This window comes from Pieris brassicae, unplaced genomic scaffold, assembly GCF_905147105.1.
Source record: "Pieris brassicae unplaced genomic scaffold, ilPieBrab1.1, whole genome shotgun sequence".
NCBI lineage: Eukaryota > Metazoa > Arthropoda > Insecta > Lepidoptera > Pieridae > Pieris > Pieris brassicae.
This window is the reverse complement of record NW_025576139.1, coordinates 10,141-15,140: the sequence shown is the minus strand read 5'-3', so window position 1 is coordinate 15,140 and position 5,000 is coordinate 10,141. Positions and strand designations below refer to the sequence as shown.

The 5,000-nt window shown below is 47.7% G+C and overlaps 2 non-coding genes across 2 annotated transcripts; both read left to right on the top strand.

The window, feature by feature from the left end:
* Positions 1-1,844: 1,844 nt before the first annotated feature.
* Positions 1,845-3,750, top strand: LOC123719571. The gene has a single exon (XR_006755637.1). It is a non-coding gene; the product is annotated as a small subunit ribosomal RNA (ribosomal RNA).
* A 351-nt stretch (positions 3,751-4,101) lies between these two features.
* Positions 4,102-4,258, top strand: LOC123719563. Its single transcript, XR_006755629.1, has one exon. It is a non-coding gene; the product is annotated as a 5.8S ribosomal RNA (ribosomal RNA).
* Positions 4,259-5,000: the final 742 nt, after the last annotated feature.

Below are 5,000 nucleotides of genomic sequence, written 5' to 3'. Positions count from 1 at the left end.
TTTCTTTTCTTCAAATAAACCCACATTGCCATTTCTCTGAGCGTGTGCTGCGAGCTTCAACGAGAAACATTCGGCGCGAAACTGTCGAGCGGCCGGCCGTCGCGCGCCGCACCTGTACGAGAAACATTTTCCTCTGACGTTGCATCGGAATAATTATTATAATTCATTATTATACATACATACATACATACATACATACATATTATTAATAAATATAATTGTTTTTTCTTTTCTTCAAATAAACCCACATTGCCATTTCTCTGAGCGTGTGCTGCGAGCTTCAACGAGAAACATTCGGCGCGAAACTGTCGAGCGGCCGGCCGTCGCGCGCCGCACCTGTACGAGAAACATTTTCCTCTGACGTTGCATCGGAATAATTATTATAATTCATTATTATACATACATACATACATACATACATACATACATACATACATACATATTATTAATAAATATAATTGTTTTTTTTGTTTTTTCTTTTCTTCAAATAAACCCACATTGCCATTTCTCTGAGCGTGTGCTGCGAGCTTCAACGAGAAACATATCTATCAATACAAATGTCTATGCAAAAAAAAGAAAACAAACAAAATCATATCAGTCAATAAAATAAATAATAATATTTTTTTACTACTACTACTACTACTACTAGTACTACTACGTGCTACTACTGCACGCCAATACACATACATAATAAAATGAAAAATCGTCTCTCTCTCGCTCGCTCTACGAGAAACATTCGACGTCCGCTCCAATGCCGACGCGGACTATTGCTCTCGGTATAGATGTGGAGCGAAACAGTCGTGCGCACAGCGTCGACTCGTTCTCGTTGCCGCGCGTCGTTCGTCTCAAATAGACACGAACGACGGACGAGAGAGAATGTGTTCTTGTTTTTGTGTTTGTGCGAAGTGTGAGAATATTATATACATATATTCGCGCATGGATGATATAGATATGGGTATGGATTTTCGGAGGAAATTATATCAAATTCGTATTTCGAATGCGAGACCGCCGAGATCTTTCCCAGCTCTCTCTCTCTCTGTGTGTGTGGTGTATAGTACATTTTATATATCTCTCTTGTGTCAACACAAAATAACAAAGAATATACATACTACTCCTCCTCATATTTTATATAATATAATATAAAATTATATTATAGCACCGCGTTCGCAGACCGTATGGTGATGTTACCAATCGACCAAGATTTGGGACCGTCTCCCCCGGTGTTATCTGTGATGTTAAAAGAATACGCTTCTAGGCACACCTCAACGCAGGGCGCCTAGCGTGTTCGACACGTGCGCGGTCGCCACGGCGACCGTATATGGAAAGAATGTATAAAAGAGGACGCACACGCGCCCATCGTCGAAACGGTGTGCGCAGCGTCGTGTTGGAATTTATCCCTCAAGCTCCGGGCGTTGATCGTATCTAGTGCGAATCATGCGTGTGTGTGCGCATGTAATTGCCAGCCGAGTTTTAATATGTTTACAATAACGTATTGAATAAAAATTGAGAAGTTGCGTTTAGATGAATGTTCAATTTTCAAATTGTCACAACATCGATTCCCGCCCGCGGGGTCGTGTTCGTTGCAGTTTTATGTCCCTCACAGTGGTCGAGCATCGTTGTACATCACCTCGTTGCGAGATCGTGACGGGACGGCCGCTCGTAGACCGGTCAAAGTTAGTCTATCGATATGAAGCGCGAACGTCGCGTCGCGTGCAAATTCGACGCGTTACGTTCACGCGTGTCGAGAAGGCGCGCGCGCAAGCGCGCGCCCCTCGACGCCGCCGAGCCAGCGGCTCGCCGAAGCCGCGTGACCGCGGTGTAGGCGTGTCGTTTGCGTAAGCAGCTCCCTGGTTGATCCTGCCAGTAGTTATATGCTTGTCTCAAAGATTAAGCCATGCATGTCTCAGTGCAAGCCGTATTAAGGCGATACCGCGAATGGCTCAATATATCAGTTTTGGTTCCTTAGATCTTACTCAGTTACTTGGATAACTGTGGTAATTCTAGAGCTAATACATGCAATCAGAACTCTGACCAGTGATGGGATGAGTGCTTTTATTAGATCAAAACCAATCGGCGGAGGGCCATGCGTCCGAAGTCGTTAATTTTGATGAATCTGGATAACTTTTGCCGATCGCACGGTCCAGTACCGGCGACGCATCTTTCAAATGTCTGCCTTATCAACTTTCGATGGTAGTTTCTGCGACTACCATGGTTGTCACGGGTAACGGGGAATCAGGGTTCGATTCCGGAGAGGGAGCCTGAGAAACGGCTACCACATCCAAGGAAGGCAGCAGGCGCGCAAATTACCCACTCCCGGCACGGGGAGGTAGTGACGAAAAATAACGATACGGGACTCTTACGAGGCCTCGTAATCGGAATGAGTACACTTTAAATATTTTAACGAGGAACAATTGGAGGGCAAGTCTGGTGCCAGCAGCCGCGGTAATTCCAGCTCCAATAGCGTATACTAAAATTGTTGCGGTTAAAAAGCTCGTAGTTGCATTTGTGCGCCGCGCTGTCGGTGCACCGCATCCGCGGTGATACTGACACGTCTGCGGAGCATATCGTCGGTGAGCCGGCGGTAAAACGCCGGTTCAATATCAAAATCCTATCGCGGTGCTCTTCGGTGAGTGTCGAGGTGGGCCGACAATTTTACTTTGAACAAATTAGAGTGCTCAAAGCGGGCTCAAAATGCCGCTTGAATATTTCGTGCATGGAATAATAGAATATGATCTCGGTTCTATTTTGTTGGTTTTCAGAACTCCGAGGTAATGATTAATAGGGATAACTGGGGGCATTCGTATTGCGACGTTAGAGGTGAAATTCTTGGATCGTCGCAAGACGAACATCAGCGAAAGCATTTGCCAAAGGTGTTTTCATCAATCAAGAACGAAAGTTAGAGGTTCGAAGGCGATTAGATACCGCCCTAGTTCTAACCGTAAATATGTCATCTAGCGATCCGCCGACGTTACTACAATGGCTCGGCGGGCAGCTTCCGGGAAACCAAAGATTTTGGACTCCGGGGGGAGTATGGTTGCAAAGCTGAAACTTAAAGGAATTGACGGAAGGGCACCACCAGGAGTGGAGCCTGCGGCTTAATTTGACTCAACACGGGAAATCTCACCAGGCCCGGACACCGGAAGGATTGACAGATTAACAGCTCTTTCTTGATTCGGTGGGTGGTGGTGCATGGCCGTTCTTAGTTGGTGGAGCGATTTGTCTGGTTAATTCCGGTAACGAACGAGACTCTAGCCTGCTAAATAGGCGTCGTCATTCAAGGTGTGCGCGACTCTCGGGGAGCGCAACTCACTGGCGACGTATTAAAATTCTTCTTAGAGGGACCGGCGGCTTCGAGCCGCACGAGATTGAGCAATAACAGGTCTGTGATGCCCTTAGATGTCCTGGGCCGCACGCGCGCTACACTGAAGGAATCAACATGTTCTCCCTGGCCTAGAGGCCCGGGCAACCCGTTGAAACTCCTTCGTGCTGGGGATTGGGGTTTGCAATTATCCCCCATAAACGAGGAATTCCTAGTAAGCGCGAGTCATAAGCTCGCGTTGATTACGTCCCTGCCCTTTGTACACACCGCCCGTCGCTACTACCGATTGAATGATTTAGTGAGGTCTTCGGACCGACACGCGGTGGCCTCACGGCCGTCGGCGTTGCTGGGAAGTTGACCAAACTTGATCATTTAGAGGAAGTAAAAGTCGTAACAAGGTTTCCGTAGGGGAACCTGCGGAAGGATCATTAACGTTGGTTTTTTCTTTTTGTTTTGTTGTTGTCAAAGACTCGCAAAAAAAGAAAAAAATACAAAAAACACGTGAATGATACGAATCAAAATCGAATCCGAGACGGTTGACTCTCTCTCGTCGATTCGCGACGTGTGCGTTGCGACACGCTTTGATTAGCGTTCGCTATCGCCTATTGATACTTTGAAATAATATTTTAATTTTTGTGTACAACCACGCAAATAAAAGAGATTTTCTTTCTTTTCATTTGTCGTACACGTTAATGATAAGTATTATTTTCAAATTTTTTTGTTTAATTTTTTCGCACCTTTTATATTTTCTCATACAAAAACACACACAAAAACAAAACGATTACCCTGAACGGTGGATCACTTGGCTCGCGGGTCGATGAAGAACGCAGTTAACTGCGCGTCATAGTGTGAACTGCAGGACACATTTGAACATCGACATTTCGAACGCACATTGCGGTCCGTGGAGAAATATCCAGGACCACTCCTGTCTGAGGGCCGGCTGCATAAAAACAAAAAGCCACACTGTTCGCGTGACGAGCGGCGATCGCTGCGACTCCGGTCGTAGCGCCGCATCTCTGTCGCGCGTGCAATTGACGGTTTCGCTAGGCCGCCGAGCGGCCGAACGATCCGTTCGAATATATGTTCGATTACGACTCGTCATCCGTATTGGCCGTGTTAAGCCACGTCTATACGATACTTTTGTCGCACAAATAAATTCTCCCCGCCGCACCGTGTCTCCCGCGGCACGGGTGCGCGTCGAGTCTTTACGCAACGACAACGACAACGACGACAACGACGTTCGCGTTTACGCGTCGCGCGTGTTTGCTCGCATCGTCCCGGTCCCGCATGGCGATCGCGCGACGGTCGGCGCCGGTGCGCGCGTCGACGTGTCTCGACGCTGTCGTTGAAAGTTGTCGCGTTCGGCTCAGTTTCTCTTACTCTCGCGAGAGGAAGCGAAACGCGCGCGCCCGCTGCTCTAGCGGTTGCGCCCAGTGTGTGCGTGCGGTGTTTGTGCAATTGTAGTGTGTACGAAATTATTGTGACGTGTGTTCTTAAAACGGACGGAACGATGCCGTCGTTAACGAACAACAACAGAAGAACCGCTTGGTGGTGTGCGATTGATTGATTTCGCGCAACGCGACATCTATGTGTCGCCACCACCACGCTGTTCGCAAGGTGCCGCGCCGCTTTCGTGCGAGCGCATATAATGTAGGCGGACTCGACGTCCGGAGGGCGCGTG